We start from the raw sequence: 21,911 nt of genomic DNA, 5'->3' as shown, positions 1-21,911 counted from the left end.
TTAATTTGAAGGTGTTTTTAAAGGGAAACTTGACTCACTGAACAATTTTCAGCAGTGGAAAGTTTATATTTTGTCCAGAATGAATTTGATAACTTCATTATTCTTCATGTACAATTAATACCTTTAAAAATAATTTTGTTCTACTTTCTCTACTGTTTTCTGGGTTTGGTCAGTAAACTGAGCCATGATTGGTCGTTACCTACTTCTTCAGCACAGATGATGTCATCATCAGTCGACAGCAAGTAGAAAAAATACTTTTTAAAGGTACTAATTGTACGTGAAAAATAATTAGGTTACCACATTAATTCACCCATCCATTCATTTCCTCGACCACTTATTCCTCGCAAGGGTCGCGGGGGGTGCTGGAGCCTATCTCAGCTGACTTTGGGCAGTAGGCGGGGTACACCCTGGACTGGTTGCCAGCCAATTGCAGTACCACGTTAATTATTGACAAAATATTACCTTTTTCCTGCTGAAAATGTCTCAATGAGTGAAGTATTCCTTTAAATGATTTTCTGTAGCACTACTGCACAAAAATATTTCCAAAAAGACATTTCTTTTCCCCGATACAAAAAAAAAAAAAAAAAAAAAAGAAATCTCAATTTCTCTGTAACCATCACCAGATTTTCAAAATTCTTACTGCATTATACTCGGAATAAATTAGTCAATTGGTCATTTTGGGGAAATCTTGACAACAGACATAAACTAGCATCCCTGCTTAGTCATGCTTAATTATTATACAGTCTGCTACTCATGAATATGCGTAATTCCTTGGCAAAAGGGGAAAAATAATTACCTGAACATGAGGCACATTCACTATGAATTGATGTTGTGTGTGTTGTGTTGCTTTATTTGCTACAGCAAAGCAAAGCAAATATTCTATTTAGCAGATTGGCTTCATATGAAATCATTAACACATTTCAGTGTCATGGCGTGCAACTCAGTCCACCAAATCATAGTCTGGAATTCAAATTTCGTAGTTTAATGAAACACAACGCCCAAGTAAAAGTGTTTGCATCCGCCCTTTTGCGTGATTGTGTCATCAGTATAGTTTACAAACTTGTATGTATTTATACTTCCTGCTTGAGCTCGCGAAACAAACATGTACTAAAAGCAAAGTGGGTGTCACTTTTAAGCAGTCGCGTTTGATTCCACTCTTGTTTGGATGTTTTGTTTTGTTTTTCCCATCCGTCTCTTTGTGCATGTTCCCCCCCCCCCCCACCCTCTGCATGTTTGTGAACAAGCAGCCACGCTTTGCATTGAAACGGATCCTCTTCCAAAACAATCACCGACTGCTTGTGATCTGCTTTTAATCACCTGATAGCAATCGCATTGACTTTAATTGCCAGCAAATGCCCGTTTTAATTATGCGCTTATAATCCACCTTCCTGACGTGAAAATCTGTATTTGCTGATGTTTACATTGAAAGTTGAGCAGCTTTTCTAACTGAACGCATGCATTCTCGTGTCTTACAGAGACAAACAAGGGATGCTGCTTCATTCATCTCATCTCTGCCGCTTCTTGGCACACATGCCCGACAAACAACGGTAAGACAAAAAGCCGGCGCAGCGAAACACGCTTGCGTCATGGTGTCGGTGTCAGAACATTCTGAGCCTTAAGAGGTGTGTTTTATTTCCGCGGTCGAGCACAGACTGTGATTTCGCCTCTTTTTTTTTTTTTTGTGCTCGCGAGGACATGTTTATGGGCTAATAGGCCTTTGTTAGCGCTCCTCTATTTATTTAATACAATTGTAAGTGTGAACAGAAGGAATAATAAACAGGCTGACGAGACATACGATTCGTCTTTTGGGCCCTGTGTAAGGACACAAAAGGGGGGACGTTTCCACTGCGGAAAGTAAATTCTTTTGAAGTGGAACTAATCATCTGAGGGATGGTTGTCGTTGTCCTAACAACGCAGCTGAATTGGAATGAGCCTCCCTTTTTTTTGTGTGGCAGATATGTTTTCTTTTTTTGCATTCAGAGCTGATGATGATCGTACTTTTCACGCCCTGTCCGCGCGCATTGTGCGTCCCAACTCCTTTGCGGATAAGTCTTTACTTTGGAGACGCCCAACGCACCGTGGGTGACTCCCGGGCCCGTGACGTCACCCCCCCCCCAAACTCATACCCCCTCCCCTTCCCCACATTCCTTTCAGCTTTTTAATACTGTCAACGTGAAAAGGGCCGAGCAAATCCTCTCCTACAACACAGTGAAAAGATCAAGACTTTTAAACTTGTCATGTCGTATAATGCACCCATCGCGCTTTTAAGATGGCGCCTACGTGGCTGGTTGGATAAATGTAGAGTTTACGTGTGAGAATATACGCTCACATGATATTTTGGGGGACAAAAAAGTCGTTGGGACTGTCAAATAACATGCAATCTTGTATAATTAGCTTCACCCACTTTTTTATCACGATTAATTATGCTGGACTGGCATGCTAATCTGAGCAGCTTTAGCATGTAATAAAAACAACATAAATATATACAGGCTGCGTTAAAATTAGGCGAGGATGACAATTTGGTAATAAAATTAATATTCCAATACGGTGTTCCCTCACTATAATGCGATTCACTTTTCGCGGCCTCGCTGTATTGCATATTTTCTTTCTTTCTTTCTTTCTTTGTTTTTTTTTTTTTTTTTTTTTACAGTAATGTAACTATTTTATAAAATTTATTAAGGTTTGAACATTGAGAATGTTTAAACAAGAGAAAATGTAAATGCCTCGATGAGAAAAGTGTATAAACTGTGTTGTGAATTTTTTTTTTTTTTTTTTTTTTAAACATTTATAGTACATGTAAAACATAAAGCTAACTACTTGGTGGATTTTATTTATTGCGGGTATTTTTTTGGGGAAACTAACCACTGTATGACAAAATCATCATAACCTTGTTCTTTATGAGATGGGGAAATGAAAGTTATTCCACATCTTCAAATGTAAATGATGGTGGAGTCAACAACAGCAAATTAATAATGCAATAAGAATGTAAGTCTTAAGACGATAATTGTCAGTTTAGCAATTTTTTTTCACAAGTTGCAATATGCACTTTTCACTCACCAAAAATAAAAAAAATAAAAAAAACAACAACAATCTAAATACAAAGCTATGTACACGTTTCAATAAATTAATTTAATAAAAAAATGAAATAAAATGAACAACCAACTCATTCATTCATAAAAATAATGAATGAAAACATAAACGCAGAAAAAATTGGAAAAAATACATATAAAAATATAAATTCATGGAATGAAAATGAACACCCTCAATACACAATGACAATACATAGGGATAAAAATAAATTTAAAAAATATGCAATGAATAAAAATGAGCTAAAATTACCAACTCAAACACAAGTATATACATGTAAAAATTAGAAATTAAAATTACCAACCTTAAAACATATACCTTCATAAATCTAAACAAAAATAAGAAATAAATGAAAATGAACTACCTAAATGCACATGCATAGATATTAATCAGAAAGAAAGAAAATCAACAATAAATGAACAATACATTTACATATATAAAAATCAATTAAAAAAATATAAAAACGAATGAAAACAAAAAGCCTACTAGAACAGCCAAACTCTATCCATTCATCTATCCATACAAATCTAAATGTAATGTAATGTAATGTAATGTAATCTAACCTAATTCAACGTAATCCATCGTGCGGAACAATAGAGCAAAGTGACTGGGCATACTATAATGTTTTTTCCTTTTCTTCTTCCTTTTTTTCCCCTTCCAACTGAAGGCATTCCTGGCATAAATCAAGTTAGTAATTATTATCCTGGGCCGTGATTCACCACGACGGCTCCTTTGTTTCAAGCTGAAGGGCCACAACTGTGCCGTGCGGTTTGGGGGTCTCCCCCTGCGGGCGCCCTCCAGGGTTTAGTGAGGGGAGGGCCCGGAAAGGTAACCGGGCCGCTTGACCTCGGGGGCCGAGAGAATTCCAATGTTTACTGTTCCCAAATCTTGATTTTTCACACCAAGCTCGCTGTAAAGCGGCTGCATGCCTTCTTCCTGCATGCTCCTTTCCCTTCAATAGCCACTCGGACATTTTATTGCCTCCGTGGGGGCAATTGAGGGGTTCAGGCAGCAGTCATCTGCAGAGGTGAGAGGTGGCTGTCTTTTTTTTTTTTTTTGTGCTACCAGCAGGGTTATTATAGTTTTGGAATTTTTCATTTTAGTTAGTTTTGATTTTGTTTTCAGTTTTGTTTTTTAAATGTAATTTTCAGTTTTAGTTTACACGGTGGTTCTGTTATTTTTTATTTATTAATATTATTATTATTATTATTATTATTATTATTATTATTATTATTAGTTTTTATACTTTTGTATATTTTATTATTATTATTATTATTATTATTATTATTATATAGTTTTAGTTTGTTTCAGTATTAGTTTAAGGTTGTTTTTGACTATATTTAAAAAAAAAAAAAAAAAACATCATGGGAGCAACGTCATCTGAAGGTGCTTTTCTATTGGCTGCTGCTAGATGATGTCACTTCGGTGTGACACACTTTCAAACGGCCTTATTCCCGGTTAATATCAAAGTAAATCTACTTAAAATTATCCCCATGGCTAACCTGTTTTCTCCATGGTCAGTAAACTGAGCCATGATTGGTCGTTACCTACTTCCTCATCACAGGTGATGTCATCATCAGTCGACAGCAAGTAGAAAAATTACTTTTTAAAGGTATTAATTTTACATGAAAAATAATGAAGTTATCACATTCATTCTGGACAAAATATTAACTTTTCACTGATGAAAATTGTTCAATGAGTCAAGTATTCCTTTAAAAAACGAAAACTAACCGTGTATGAAGAATAATTAAGTTACCACATTAATTAATGACAAAATATTAACTTGTTACTGCTGAAAATGGCTCAATGAGTCAAGTATTCCTTTAAAAAACATTTTTATTTTTATGTTATTTCGTTAGCAAAATTGTTTTTTGAATTTTAGCTTTAATTTTTTCCATTAGTTTTAGTTCACTAAAATAACCATAATAACCAGTGGTCGAAACTATCCAACTCTTCAGCTGTCACATCATAGAAACAAGCTTTAAATAATCCGTACGTGAAGCGCATATACGTCAAGAAATGCTTCACACTCTTTTTTTTTTTTTTTTTTTTTTTTTTGTGACCCTGAAAGCTCGCATCGTGTAATTTGATTGCATTTGATACAAGATACAGTATGTACACTTAGCAATGCGGCTGCGTTATTCAGAAGCTCCATTCTTGATGATTTATTAAATATCATATCACGCTACGGGGGAAAGGGAATCTAAGAACAATAGATTTCACTTTTTTGATCATTTTGAAGCAGAAAATTCTTTGGGGGCGGGGGGAGAAAAGCGGCCAGTTGGTGGCAAGTTTGCTATGTTATCACCATTCACTTGCCACATTAGGTACACCCGCAAAATCATCATGTTTTGAGCCAAAATGGCTGCCTTTACAAAGACAATCGGTTAAGTACACACTTCTGAAATAACAAATGAGCTCAAATAATTATGATGACATTATGATGCTGATCATATTTTCTCACAATAAGTATCAACAATGACAAAAATCAACTGGCTTTTTAATGATCAATTCATTCTACATTCCTAGGAAATTACAATGTCCCACCACTGATGAGCTTTTAAAACAGGTCTGTGGGTGACTTATATGCTTCTTCAGGGCACCCTGGTGAGGTTGGGGCCCCAAGTTGGTGACCTCATGGTGGCATGGCTCAGTGGTAGAGTGGTCGTCTTCCATCCGTGAGGTTGTGGGTTCGATCCTCACCCCTTGGTGACCATGTCAACGTGTCCTTGAGCAAGACACTGAGCTGATGAACATCCATCCATCCATTTTCTTGACCGCTTATTCCTCACAAGGGTTGTGGGGGGTGCTGGGGCCTATCTCAGCTGGCTTTGGGCAGTAGGCGGGGTACACCCTGGACTGGTTGCCAGCCAATCACAGGGCACACAGAGATGAACAACTATCCACACACACAAGCACACCTAAGGACAATTCGGAGCACCCAATTAACTGCCATGCGTGTCTTCGGAATGTGGGAGGAGACCGGAGTACCCGGAGAAGACCCACGCAGGCACGGGGAGAACATGAAACTCCACCCAGGAAGGCCGGAGCCTGGACTCGATCTTGTGTCCTCAGTATTGGGAGGCGGACGTGCTAACCACTCAATCACCGTGCCGCCCCCCATGAACATATCAGTTCATTTTTCACTGTCTGCGAAGATCTTTTGAAACCTTTTACGAACCCATACGAAAACCCAAATTAGCTTCATTAGCAATCATTTGTCGCTCAGTGAGATATTTAAGGATTTATTTAAATTTCCACTTTATAAAAAATTATGATGATACTGGGAACTCCTTGCACTATTTAAAATAATAATATAATAATAATAAATAAATAAACATAAGAAATGATGTTGAACGTTTGGAAAACTTTCTTTACAGTAGAAAACTATTTACTTGCTTCGTTTTTAATAGCTTATCACATGCTGATGACCCGGGAAGCTCCCTACATTATTTGTTCTAAATTTTAAACAAAACTGACAATTCTTTTTTTGTTTAAAATTAAAACAAAAGTGTCTGTTTGTTTTTTTATTTTATTTTTACACTAATATTTTATTTTTTAGTACAAAAAGCTTGAATTATCGGTTATCGGTCTTCTTGACTACTACTAATTGGTATCGGTCTTGGCCTTGAAAAAACCCCCCCACATCTTTCTATCACTAGTTTGCAGTACTGCTGTTCCTAATATTTTGGCCCTGTCAGTGGCTGTCGTAGCTTGAATGACGCCCTGTACAAGACCCCCGTGTGGTGCTCAACCGCCTCTCCAAGACACTCGTACCAATAAAAAACACATCAGATGACCTTATATTTTGTTATTTTCAATATATTGAATGATAAGACAATTAGCGAGCAAATTCAAGCCATCCCATTTTATGTGGCCACACATGTCGCACATACCAAAGTGTGCCACTGCTTTCTTTATTGATTGATTTGTATTTTTTACTTTTATTTTTGTATTTCTCCATGGATGCGGGGCGAAAAGGTTTCAAATTGGAATGCTAACAGGAAGTGCCATGTTTTTCTTTTGGAATCAAATATTTAATTTGTGTTTTATTTTTTTGTAAACAATATAGTTAACACTAAACAGACATAAAAACTTCTCACCCAATCCAAACCCAACTCTTGGACCTTAAAAAATGGGAAAGAAACAATAGCAACAAAAACTAGATTGAGTGCAATTTCTGGAGAAATTGCGTGGGAATGCTGAAAGCTGAAAGAATTCCCACAGCAACAAAGTGTCATGTTAGCTTCCGAAATACCCTGTCACAATAAAGTCATCAACTTCATATATGGAACAAATTTAGGACGATGCTCCGAGCATTAAAAATAAATAAATAAATAAACTTGAGTTTAGAGAATCACTGGTGTTCGGCGGAAAGCTCCAATTTCTCAATTATGTCAGTTTCATATTTTTTCAAGAATCTTTTACTATTAGCTAATCCACATGTAGTCATTTGTTGTATTGTATTTATTTTTTTTAAATTATTATTATTATTATTATTATATTGTAGATGGTTGAATAAACATAAAAAAAGCATATCAGATGACCTTATATTTTGTTATTTTCAATATATTGAATTGTTAGACAATTAGCAAGCAAATTACAGCCATCCCACTTTGTGTGGCCTCACGTCGCACATGCCAAATCCTGCAACTGCTGTTTATTGATTGATTTTTATTTTTTATGTATTTATTTATTTATTTATTGTATTTCTCCATGGATGAGGTAATGCAACACAACCAATTGAAATGTAAAATATGTTTTGGGGCAAGCGCAAGCTCCTGATGATGTCACATGAGTGGGCGTGTCCAAAGATATTTCCCTCCAAAAAAAGCGAAGCTGTTGAATCACGTTTATTTTTGAGTCATCTGTGTGTACAATACGCGCACACACGCCGACTATTAATGAAAGCGGCAGTTTAAATGAGGACACAGCCGAGTGGCTGGTGGCAAACTTCAATGTAGGCCATTTTGGCTTGTCAGAACTTTGAAGGAATTGCAGCACATGAGAGAGGATCCAAATGTGGAATCCTCACCAACACTCTTTTTCTCTTCTCCTCGCATTCTAAAAAGAAAGTCAGTGCGTAAGCTACAAGCTGACATTCGCTCCAAAGTCCTGTCAGTGACTTCTTCCAAAAACATTTCCCTTCGAGGGGCCAGTTGTGTTGTTTTCCTGCGGAAAACTCTTCGGGTTTTAGTGTGTGTTTTTCGCACTCCATGCGAACGGAGCCGGCCATTGTGATGGCGGCCGGGCTGGGAGCTGCGGGTAGAGGACGCCCGCGCCGTGCCAGTTGGCTCCAGTAGTGAAAACACAAGGCAGGCAACAGCACCAGTCTAATCTTGGGCGTTGCAGATGACACAAAGGTCACTTTGTGGCGATTGCACTTTGGAGCCTTCCAACAGCCCGCCCGCCATATTGGCCGGCCAATCTTATAGAAATGTACACATTGTGCGCGCGCTGTTGGCTGCCAGCGTGTCAACATTCTGCCGCTGTGCCATGTGCTGCGTTCTATAAATGACTTCCATTTTAATCGGGCACGCTCAGGAGGGGGGGCCGCCAGCATTGAAATATCCAAAATTGTCAAGCATGAATTAATGATTTCATTCAAAATATATTAGCAGATAAACATTGTCTTGTTTTTAAATTGCTTGTTTGTCAGCCAGCAGTTATTTAAAAAAAAAAATGCATTTTAACATGAGCAGTTAATTTGGGTTATTAGTTTGACGGAATAAAACAAACAATGCAGCTTTAAATAGTAGAATAATTCTTAATTTTGTGTTTAACTGAATACTGACTACTACTTATAAGACTCTCCCCATCATATATGTAGTCCATTACAGTAAGGTATATAACACTGACTGCACTACCTTTGTTACATTTGTGTCACCAAGTATCACACAATAATTTCATTCACAACTTGAAATAATGCCACTGTAACTTTATTACACCCAGCATGTACCAAATGACGCATTAGAGCAGCATGAAACAGACACGCAAAGCATGCTGGGAAAGCTTCCGTGCGATCGTAAAAATTTGTAAAGTGGTGCACTGGAAATGATGCGAAAAGTTTTCAAATAAGAGTGCTAACAAGAAGTCTTTTGTGATCAATATTTTATTTGTATTTTCTTTTCTTTTTTGTAAACAATATAGTTAACACTAAACAGACAACTTCTGACCTAATCCAAACCCAACCACTGGACCTTAAAAAATGGGAAAGAAACAATAGCAACAACAACTAGACTAAGTGCAATTTCTGGAGAAATTGCGTGGGAATGCTGAAAGCAGAAATCATTCCCACAACAACAAACAAAGTGCCATGTTAGCTTTCGAAATACCAATATCACAATAAAGTCATCAACTCCATCATATATGGAACAAATTTAGGATGATGCTCTGAGCATAAAAAAAAGACTAAACTTGAGTTCAGAGATAAAGTATCACTGGTGTTCGGCGGAAAGCTCCAATTTCTCAATTACACCAGTTTCACATTTTTTCAAGAATCTTTTACTATTGGCTAATCCACACATATTCATTTATTGTATTTTATTTTTTTATTTTTTTAAATATATTATTATTATTATTATTATTATTATTATTATTATTATTATTATTATTATTATTATTATTATTATTATTATTATTATTGTAGATGGTTGAACAAACATGTTTGTTTTTTGTTTTTTTGGTGTCCTGAAAAGTGATGATTCTGGTGGTACAATCCAGGTGAATGATGTATATTTGAAAGTATGTGGGCTTGATGGATGTACAGTGGTGCCTTGAGATACAAGAGACCCGACTTACAAGTTTTTCCGAATCTACCCATCTTTCAGCGCTTCTTTTGTTTTGACTTGCGGGCAAAACTTTCAGATAAACAACCAACATAGCTTTTGCCTCAGATATGCCGATTTAGCGTAATGCTAACAAACGATGCAAAACAGAACACTATATATAGACAGGAAAATACGTCGCATCGGTGTTGTAGCCCTTACGGGCTGTCACTATGGAATATTTTTTTACAATCGATTAATCGAGTGATTATTCAAACAATTAATAGACTAATCGGATTCATTTTAATTTTGCATTACAGTGTATTACAAAAGCATTTGTCCCCTCATTACCGTTTATTAACCAGTGATGGGTGTTTATCTCGTACTTCATATTCAAATAGTGATTAAAAAGAAAGGTTGATTGTTGTTGTACTATGTTACCGGTTTGATCGTTGTTTTCCAAAGTATGAACAGATGTTTGCAAATGTCTTAGTTTGATTAAACACAGCAGATAATCAGTCGTCTTTCATGAAGGATTTCAGAAATCAGTGAACAATTACTGTTGATATGCTGAAATCAGAGATTTTGGACAATTTTAAATTAAAATTAATTAAAAAAATAATAATTAATTTGATAGTCGATCACTTGCCGATTAATCGATGAATTTTTACCGCTCTAATTTCAACACAAACGTGCAGTCATACTCTGTCTGCAAAAATTTAAAAAATTTCACCCTTGGGCAAAAATGTCCAATATGTTCTATAGTGCTCTCCAGGATCTTCAGTGTGTTTGGCGTTGACGTAAGCATCGGCGAACAAGCCGACAGGAATAGCACGACTATTGTTGGAAGGTAAGCTCCCGTCAATAATATCCCGTATCTCCTCGCCGTCCCCGTATGGCGCCACGAGCGAGCTAGCGAGATAGTAAGCGAGCGTCGGTTTGTAACGAGCTTTGTAATGCGGGCTCATTTAATGACGTTGGCCCAAAACCGCCTCTTGCCGTTCGCCGCCGTACGTTGCAGCAAATAGCAGGCGGAGTACTTTGGCATTGTGGGCCGCTTGATCCGTTTTCACGCCGCTCTCCCTCCGCCCTCCTGGTGGTGCTTGGCTGGGAAGACAATCGTCCTGCAAGTATCAGGGGGCCCCCAAGTCATTATCTTATGCTCAGCAGGTGTAGCCGTTATTGGAGTGTTGAACTAATGATATGTAATGAGCTCTCTGTGACACATGTCTAGCCGCCGTCGCTATCACGAGGCCCATTAATAGATAACAGCATCCTAATTAGCTTCGCCGGGAAGCCACAACCGCAGCTTCAAAATACATCAAGCTATATTTAAGTTTCCGTGTTTTTTTTTTTTTTCCTCCCTCTCCTTGTTGCCGCACGAGGACGGAAAACGTGCTAATCTGGTTTCACGACGCTCGTATTTGGTTTGGGAAGCCGTCTGGATGGACGCCATTGACGAGTGCGTGACTAAAAGACACGCCGAGCCGTGTTTGTCACTTTTCTTCCCATTTTGGGGCTAAATTGAGAGCCGAGGACTGTCTGGAAAATTTATATTGGAAATGGTTTTGAAGTTGGTACCCCACCGCAAAACACTTTCAGCCCGGCGCCGGTCGCCTAGCAACAGCAAACAAAGGCAGGACCCATCTCGAGTTTCCCCGCGGTGCGGCCGGTCCGGCGCGCCTTTGATCTTGACTGGGAAAATAGCTGAGTGGGCACTACTCGCATTTGTCTTTCATTTAGTCCGGCCCCCCACCAACTCCTACCCAATATGCCCCCCGCCCCCTTCTCACCCCTTTCCAAATGTTCCCTGAAATGAGACAAATCTTCATCTGCCCTAGCAAACCAGCATTCTGAAATAATCAACCGTAGCATTTGCTACCTTTCGCAATTGATTGATTGATTGATTGAAGTCTCATTCATAAGCACCGCAAGTATTTTTAATTGACATTTTCCGCAAATCAGAATCATCTTTATTGGCTGCAAGTATGGTTAAAAAAACACACACAAGGAATTTGTCACCGGTAGTTCGATCCATTCTAGTATTTACGGAGTCCGGGAGGGGACATCACGAAAATATTTAAAAATTGCAGTATAACGCAATACTTTGCAATATACGCAATCCTATTGCGGAATATTGCAATCCTATTGCGTTATATTGAAATTAGGGGTGCACCGATCGATTGGTTGGCCCCGATTTCCTTAATTTTGCGGGATCTTTTCTACTGAGCTCATCACAAAAAGTATAAATTTGGTTTAAAAATTTTTCTTTTTTTATGTTATTTTTTCTTTTTTCTTTTTTATTTTTTTACATACATTACATTTTTTTTTTTATCCCGCCGGAGGAGCTGGTTGAAGTGGCTGGGGAGAGGGAGGTCCGGGTTTCCCTCCTAAAGCTGCTGCCCCCGTGACCTGACCTCAGATGATGGATGGATGGATGGATGGATGGATGGATGGATGGATGGATTGATGGATGGATGGATGGATGGATGGATGGATGGATGGATGGATGGATGGATGGATGGATGGATGGACATTTTTTTTAGTACACTTTTACAATTTCGACTTACAGATACAAATGTCTACTTTTTTTACAGGTACAATTATTTTTTTTTTTACAGGTACATTTTTTGTCTACTTTTTTTTTAAAGGTACAAATTTGTTTACATATATATTTTTTTACATGTACATTTTTTTTAGAGGTACAAATCACAACTTTTGCGCATACAAATTTATACTTTTTCTACAGATAAATTTTTTTACATACAATTTTCTTTTTTTTTTACAGGTACAATTTTTTTTTACAGGCAAAAATCATGACTTTTACAGATACTAATTTATACTTTTTCTACAGGTACCTTTTTTTCATAAATTTTTTTTACAGGTACAATTTTTTTACGTACAATTTGTAATTTTTTATGGGTATTTTTTTTTACAGGTAATTTTTTTACAGGCAAAAATCATGACTTATACAGATACAAATTTATACTTTTTTTACAGGTACATTTTTTTGTGCATACAATTTTCTTTTTTTACAGGTAAACATTTTTTTGCAGGCAAAAATCACGACTTTTACAAATACAAATTTATACTTTTTTTTCTACAGTTACAATTTTTTCTACAGTCATAATTTACTAATAATAATTTAATAATTTACTACATTTTTTTTTTACATTTTTTTACAACAGGTACACATTTTTTTATAGGTACATTTTTTTGCATACAATTTTTATTTTACAGGTACAATTTTGTTGTACAAGTACATTTATTTTTATTTTTTTACAGGTACAATTTTTTTTACAGGTACAAAACACGACTTTTACATATACAAATGTATATTTATTTTCTACAGGTCCAATTTTACTTACTTTTGCCCCATATTTACCTCCATAAAATACCTGCATTCACTTTACAGGATCTTGAAAGTGACAGCAAAAGCGGAAAAAAAAAAAAAAAAAGCTACTGAAAGCGTTTCATCTAAAGCAGCCTCCACAATGTGCACACACTTCCCTCATTTGAAAGTGAGCTCGAGGCCACACCGAGTGTTTTCCAGTAGCGGACTTATTGCGTCACCGACATCTTCAGAGTGATGCTGATGTGGCATCTGTCTATTAATGTGGACTGTGTGTGTTGAAAGTAAGCTGTGCTTAGGGGGGTAAAAAAAAACACATTTTCAAGTCATATTTCCCAGTCTTTAATAACTCTTTCCAAGTCAAGCAAGACATAAATAAACGGCCTTTTTTCTCCATGTTTGAACACAAGCGAGGCGAAATATCTTTGGGCTATTGAATGTTATCTTGCGCCACTTGCCCCGCTCGCCTTTCATCCAAAGCGGCTCTGACATTCAGCACCAGAGATTAAACAAAATTGAAGCGTTTACACACTGTTTTTGGTGTCATTTGCGGTAATTGATGTTTCTATTTGGCGCCTGAGCGACTTGTTGCCGTTATGCGGCTAAACGTGCGGCCCACTGGGGCGTATCGACTCCGCTCGTTTTAACGCTGCGTATTGTTTGGCTAACGTGCTCTCGCCTTCGTCGAGCTGGAGCGCACCTTGCACGGGGGAGGGTGTCGTATTCTTTTTTTTTTTTTTTTTTTGGTGTCGTATTCATCCACGCTGTGCATATTACACAAAATGTATTTGTACTTGAGTTGTAATGAGCGGCTTGTCACAGACCGTCGCGCATGCTCGTAAGCTAACATAAATGCCAATTTATTTCAATTTCAATCGCCAACATGGAATTTAATTCACAACACGTGTTTGCATTGACGGGAAGTCTTAACTGTGCGACACTATCAGAAATTAAAGGCATTGAACAATTTGCAGCAGTGAAAAGTTAATATTTTGTCCAGAATGAATTTGATAACTTCATTATTTTTTATGTACAATTAATACCTTTTAAAAAGTAATTTTTCTACTTGCTGTCGACTGATGATGACATCACCTGTGCTGAGGAAGTAACTTATGACCAATCATGACTCACCTGTTTTCTGGGTTTGGTCAGCAAACTGAGTGATTGGTCGTGACCTACTTCTTCGGTACAGGTGATGTCATCATCAGTCGACAGCAAGTAGAAAAATGACTTTTTAAAGGTATTTATTGTACATGAAAAATAATGATGTTACCACATAAATTATAGACAAAATATGAACTTTTTACTGCCAAAATGGCTCAATGAGTCAAGTATCCCTGAAAAAAAATGCACTTATATTGCTATAATGGATAAAGTACCAACATCTATCTGTACACTTTTGTGTTAATATTCATACTTGGACCAAAAAACAACAAAGTAGAGCGGCATGTCCTTAGGATAATACTTTGCAATTTCCATAATTAAGGGCTTACTTATAAACAGTTTTTGCATAACATTTACATTTCGCTCTACTGCTTTGACCTTAGTTGGAAATGAATGGATATGTTCCTAATGAAATTGCTTCCACTTTTACACACTTAATTACCCTTGATAACCACACAATTAGACTTTTAAAACCAATTGAGCTTGCCAAATAGTGAGCCTTGACCGTTGTTAGTAACCATTTATGTTGTGAGTTTGTAATCTGCTATTTATTATTTATAAACCCCTCCACAGAAAGTAGAAATCACATATGAATGAGTCATGTCTGCAAGCTCAAAAACTATTACCCCCCTCCAACCCCAGACACTTCTGTCAATGCCATAACAATATTGTGATACAACTCAACACATTTGTAATCACCAGTTTCATTTTTTTATTTTTACTGCTAAATGTCAAGTGAGCATAACATTTGCAATCAAACCATGTAAATATTTGAAATGCCATCGATTTACTTCCCTAAGTCAGTCACACTCATTAAATACGATAAACAATGTGCAAAAAAAACAAACAAAACAAAACATGTTGCTATTGCTGCTTAGTGAAAATCACCCCTGAAATACTAAAAAAAATAGCTAAAAATCAGCAAGATCACAATGTGTAGTAAAAATGTGTAGTTTCTAAAGCAAACTAATATAGAGCCGATTTTAAAGAATTTATTGAAGAAAAAGTTGACGCAAGCATAATAAATACAAACAAAAATTGACGTGACCAAATGTCGACGTGGAAGTTGAAGCACTGAAATAAAGAAAAGGAGGAGGACAGCGCTTACCGATACTAAAAAAAGTTTTGATTTATTTTAATATTTTTCTTTTTTTAATTAATTTTAATTAATATTTTTGTGAGTTTTTAATTTTTTAAATTTTATTCTTATTATTTATATTTGTATTTTTTAAATTAATTTTTAAAATATTTTTCTTTTTAAATTAATTTTAATTAATGTTTCTTATTTGTTTTGGATTTTTGAAATGTTATTCTCTTATTATTTTTATTTGTATTTTTTAAATTATTTTTAAAAATATTTTTCTTTTTTTATTAATTTTAATTAATATTTTATTTGTTTCAATTTTGTTTTTATATTTTAGTCTCTTATTATTTTATTTGTATTTTTTTAACTTAATGTTTAATATTTTTCTTTTTTAATTAGTTTTAATTAATATTTTTGTTATTTGTTTTGTTTTTTAAAATGTTATTCTCTCATTATTTTTATCTGTATTTTTTAATTATTTGTTTAAAGAATGAAAAAATATTAATTGATATTAAAATATTAATACTTCTTCCCGTCTCCTCGCGTGTCTCACCAGTAGGTGTAACGCAGCAGACTCTGCCCACTTACACTCTCCAAGAACACTGCAACTGAAAGAAAAAACAAAAAACATCCATTGAATACAATAAATACTGTATGAACGTGAAAAAAAAAAAAAAAAAAAAAAGACATTTTGAGGTGAAATCAAAGGTTCCTTATGGTGATATTGGCTCAGCCAACAATTAGTCACACGATAAACTCGATGTTGTCATCCAGCCGTGTGACGATTTTCAACAGGAAGTGGAAGCGGTCTTTAGCGCTCAGGCAGCCTTCTGAGGTTTCTCCTTTTACCTCGCACCTTCAACAACTCCCTTTTTTTCTTTCCCAAAAGGGTTCTTCTGGGATGGAACAGACGCAAAAAAAAAAAAAAAAACGTCTCTTGAAGACGTTCTTATTTTCCCCTCCCCAAAACCCATTGCGATCCTTGTTTTGCATATTTATTTATAGCGTGTTTCTCATTTGCAGAAGAATTGTTTTGCAAGAGGCGTTTACAAAATAGCCCAATGCGCAAATGCGCGTCTACTTCTCACTTGTTATCTTTGTGTGGCTGAGGTAAAAAGAAGATGAGACGAGTTGAAGCGCAAACGCTGACAAAATAGACAAAATGGCGTCAAAGCGATGGAAAGCATCGTTCCGTGTTGCGTTTCCAAACACCTCCTTGTCGAATAATGGTTTGGTTTCAGAAACTGGCGTGTTCCCTACGCATTTTACAACAGTTAGTATCGTCACCAGTGAAGCCAATCACAAGCCCGTACGTACTGACGTCATCACAAAAAATAAAATAAAAAAGAAAGATCAGGGCCTGATCAATATGGATTTTTTTTTAGGCTGATTCTGATATTTGGTGGATTAAAATTCCAATTCAAAAAATATATCTATGATGAATAAAATAACTTCTTTTTTCTCCTTTTTGATGTGGTAACTTCATTATTTTTCATGTACAATTAATACCTTTAAAAACGTATTTTTTCTACTTGCTGTCGACTGATGATGACATCACCTGTGCTGAGGAAGTAGGTAACGACCAATCATGGCTCAGTTTACTGACCAAACCCAGAAAACAGGTGAGCCATGATTGGTTGTTACTGAATTCTTCAGCACAGGTGATGTCATCATCAGTGAACAGCAAAGTAGAAAAATACTTTTTAAAGGTATTAATTGTACATGAAAAATAATGAAGTTACCACATTCATTATAGACAAAATATGAACTTTTTATTGCTGAAAATGGCTCAATGAGTCAAGTATCCCTTTAACATTTTACATTTGACAGTTTTGTCATACCTTTTAATGATTGTTGCATTTTAAAACAGAGACAAAAATCTGCCTTTTTTGTTTTTGCCATTTCTTAAATTTTTTTTAGGAGGTGATTGAATGTCATTATGTCGTTATGCTAAAATAGATCAATGTGTTTAAAAAAAATCTCAGATTTTTTGCCGATTTTGAAAGAGTAGATATCGGGCAATTAAATAGGCCGGCCGAAAAATTAATTGGGCTCTAATACATATTCAAATGTTCTTGAATATGTACTTATTCCAATATTGAAAAGTTTTGGGAAATGTATTTACCCTTATTTAGTATTTTCTTGTGCATTCCCGAGGAGCGTGTCGTCGACGCGGAACAAGCGCAAGCCCCTGGGAGATCGAGTGTTATCGTATTCGGTTTGGTAATACCGCAACAGCCCACCGAGCAGAGTGAGTCATAAAAATGCATATTTCAAACATGCTTATTGATGTCCGATTCACTGATGCTTCTTTTGCCTGCAACACTAAGACGTCACTCTCAGATTGTCATGTAAGGGTTCTAATTTCTCTCCAATTATGTCATGAAATATGGATGGATGCACAGATAGATAAAGCGGATGGATTATAAAAATTGCAGCATCGTGTTTTTAACGATGTGGACCGAACGCTCAAGGAAGATTCAATGACTGCGACGAGACAGATTGAAACAAGTTTTGGCTGTGCTCAGTTCTATATGACAGAATGAAGGCCTATATGAAAAAATAATGAGTCACAACACGACCAATCACGGCTCACCTGTTTTCTGAATTTGGTCATGTGACGTTCACAAGTTGAGCACTTAGGCACTGTGACGTCATTTTCAGTCAACAGCAAGTGGCAAAATGGCCTCCCCTGGGATGTATTTTGCTGCTGAAATGTAATATCTAACTCATTCACTCCCAGCCATTTTCACTTGAAGCAATCCCCTTTGCCCACGGCGGTTTTGCTGGATTTTGACTGATTTTGCAATTCTGTTTCCGTTTTGCAGCATTTCACATTAGAACATAGCTAAGTTTCATCATGATTCACAAATCTGTTTAAAACAGTGGGGAAAATAACTTGTTGATCTCTTACACTCTGCTGCCACCTGCTGGCCGTTTTTGTAATAACTACCATTGCTTCAAGCATTCTCTTCAGTTCAGAGGCTGCATCAAAGCCTTTTGTAGCATAAAAAAACGTATAAATAGGTCTTTGGTTGATACTTAAAATAGAACGTATTTATACATTTTTGGGAGAAAATTAATTAATCAGAAGACTGTTTTTAGGCTAATGGTGGTGCATCGAACATTTAATTGTGAGGAACCTTTTTGAGTTTTTTTCAAAGCAGTCGCAAATTTTATGCAATTACACAAATTTTTTCTAACAAATCAATAAAACAGATAAAGTTTTGGTTTGCACATATTTCATATATTTTCATTTTTTGGGCTCGAAGTTGGTTAATTTCATTTTTGTTGTTGTTGTTTTTTTCACAAATAGATACGATACCATTTTGCTTGAAAGTAAACTCATGAGTAGGGATGTAATGATATCCAAACGTCACGATATGATATTATCACGATATGAAGCTCACAATACAATAATTATCACGATATTACAGGGAGGTTGGCGGTATTTAAAAAAGGTCACAGTATTGTAAAAAAAAAAAAAAAAGAGCTCATACTAAAAATAAAAGCACAATATTGTGCTTTTGTACATCACATCAATGTTATGTTATTATTATTATTATTATTATTATTATTATTATTATTATTATTCTGTTTTTTATTATTATTATGTTGTTAATGCACGCACACATTGAGTTCCTCCACATATTGACTTGCTTCACAGGCATATTACGTTCCCCTTCATCTGACAATTAGTGTAGATTTTAAACATAGAAGGTCCAAAACATCCCTAAAGAAAATTAAATTGCACAAAAAAAACCTAGCCACCAGAGGGTGCTAGAATTGCACAAACATAACTCAACCCGACTTTTTTTTTCTTTTTTTTTAACAGAAGTGCTGCTTTTAATATCGTGACATGACGACGACGACAATATATTGTGGCAGTTTTAATATCGCGATATCACAATATTGCCGTTGTCATTACATCCCTGGTATTTATGTGTGCTTTTAAAAAAAACAATAAAAACTAGTCACCAGAGGGTGCTAGAACTGCACAAATGGAAATCAACCTGACTTTTTTAACAGTTGTGTTGCATTTAAATATCGTGAGCATGAAGACGATATTGTGGCAGTTTTAATATCACGATATCGCAATATCGCGCTTATCGTTACATCCCTACTTATGAGTGCACTGTATGGTGAGAAAAAGGCTTAACATTCGTAAAATCTAAAATACAGTGGCAATTGTTTTGATATTTTCAGAGGTTAAAGTTCACATGAGCAGAGATGTGCATGCGAATTTTGGTGACGATTGATAGCATTTTGGTGTCATTAAGTGCCGTTTAGCTTTTGTTACATTTACAACGGTGCTCATGAGTTTTACATACTTTATGCTTTGGTGTATGTACTTTTACAGGAAAAGAAATCAGCTTGCTATTTTGATGATGTGATTGTAATGGTTGAACAAAGATGGCGGTTTGGGGGTTTTACCTGAAAAGACGCTTTTGTAGTTGCAAGAATTTCGCCTGATGCCGGCGATATTCACTCAGAAAAACCCAAATAAAAATTGTTAGCTTCTACCTGGAAACATAAACAACAACAACAATGAAAAAAAATCCTCCACTTTCAAAGAATACATTTTTTGCATTTGAACTCTTCGCATCGCTTAAAGCGTCCAAAAGCTGTTTTGGCTATTTTGAGTGAGACGTCTCAATCTGTGCTTTGTGCCGTATAGATTTCTCACCTCGTAACTATCTGACATTTTCCGCAGAGAGAAAAAAAAAAAAGCAACCTCCCAACAGTCATGATCTACAGACGGAGAGGGGGTGGGGTGACGCGGCGTCATTTGTCAGTGCTCTCATCGGGGTTCAAAAAAAGTAAACTCGTCGCCTTTGTCTCTCATTCAACACGTTTTATTTCTGGAACTGAGAAATCTGTTCAGGGGCCCGAACATTTTCGTTTCCCAACTGTCAGGAGGGGGGGGGACAAGATGACGTGAAAGTGGATGCCCACCCCCAGTCCGTCTGTATCTTGTGAGGTTATTGATGTAAACAGACAAGGTACGTGCGTGAGACTCACACGCACACGCAAAAAACCCAGTCAACTCTCCGCTCTTCCCATACGAGAGTTTTGCAATTAATTCATGGTAGGAATCGGCGTTTGTTCGCCTTTCCCAGTCGATCATCCAGCCCTTTAAAAAAAATGGTTTCCTAGTGTGTTTGTTTAAACACGCAAAAAAAAAACAAAAAAAACAAAAACAAACAACGTATAGAAAATCAGTGCTCATTGCCATCTCATTTTTTTTTACGTACATTTCTTTTTTTACAGGTACATTTTTTAGTACACTTTTTTTTACAGGTAAAAATTTTTTACGTACAATTTTTTGCAGGTACATTTTTTTAACGTACATTTATTTTTTTTACAGGTATATTTTTTAATACACTTTTTTTTTTACAGGTACAATATTTGCTACGTACATTTTATTTTTTTTTACAGGTACATTTTTTTTAACAGGTACATTTTTTTTTACAAGTACAAATTACGACTTCTAAAGATATAAATTTTTACTCTTTTCTTCTACAGGTGCATTTTTATTTTTTTTTTTTTAACAAGTTACTTTTTCGTCATATTTACCACCATAAAATCCCTGCATTCACTTTACAGGATCTTTAAAGTGACAGTAAAATCAGCAGTCGTTGCCATCTTATTTTGTTTGCATACCATGAACAAAAGTATCATTAAAGCTTGTGATATTTATTTATCAAAATGCTCCTTTTTGTTTCTTGAAAAATAAATCCAGAAATAGAAAATGAATCATCGCTCTAAGATAATCGTCAGTCCCAAGCAGCTGCACTTTCAAAAACTTTTTTTTTTTTTTTTTGCACTGTAATTTCACAATTCTTTATTGATATTGTCGACAAGAGAAAAGTTGAAGAACTTTTCCAATAAAATTAATTTAATAATGGAGATTTGGCCAAAAACCAGCTGGGAGAACTTCATACTGTTTGGCTAATACTCGAGAGAAACATGTAATTCCAGTTTGTTTTCGTTTCAAAACAAAGAAAACAATTACTAGCACCTTGACAGAAATAATTATTTTCAAACAAACTTTCTTGTACCTAAACTGTTACAAACTGATACTCATGTAAACTCATATTTTATATTATAATACTGCTGTAATCATAATAATGTACTGTATATAACGTTGTTTTGATTTAATAGCATTCATATCAACGCATGTCTTTAGCCACGTCTGTTTTCATAAAAGTTTTGTATTAGCTTCAAAAGGAGACTCAAAAAGTAGGGCTGGCTATCGATTCTAATCAATTTTGATTCACAAGAGTTCAGTTCGATTAAATTTCAATTATTATTATTATTATTTTTTTTAATATGATTCACTTCACTTCAATCCCATATTGGTTAATTATGGAGCATCAATTCTTCTTAAATATCATTGACATGATAAAAACTCCACAAACATTCAATTCCAAATTTTGTAAAGTCAGTAACTGGT

The 21,911-nt window shown here is 35.8% G+C and overlaps 1 long non-coding RNA gene across 5 annotated transcripts in view; it reads left to right on the top strand.

Annotated features, from left to right (window-relative positions):
• Nucleotides 1–21,911, top strand: part of LOC144025959 (uncharacterized) — a 127,275-nt gene that overhangs the window by 98,057 nt on the left and 7,307 nt on the right. For all 5 annotated transcript variants that reach the window (XR_013285006.1, XR_013285005.1, XR_013285009.1 and 2 more), the window contains exon 2: nucleotides 1,476–1,547. This is a non-coding gene — a long non-coding RNA (uncharacterized LOC144025959). The remainder of the gene's footprint in view (nucleotides 1–1,475; nucleotides 1,548–21,911) is intronic.

This window comes from Festucalex cinctus, chromosome 9 (assembly GCF_051991245.1).
Source record: "Festucalex cinctus isolate MCC-2025b chromosome 9, RoL_Fcin_1.0, whole genome shotgun sequence".
NCBI classification, from domain to species: domain Eukaryota; kingdom Metazoa; phylum Chordata; class Actinopteri; order Syngnathiformes; family Syngnathidae; genus Festucalex; species Festucalex cinctus.
This window is presented reverse-complemented; position numbering and strand designations above follow the sequence as displayed.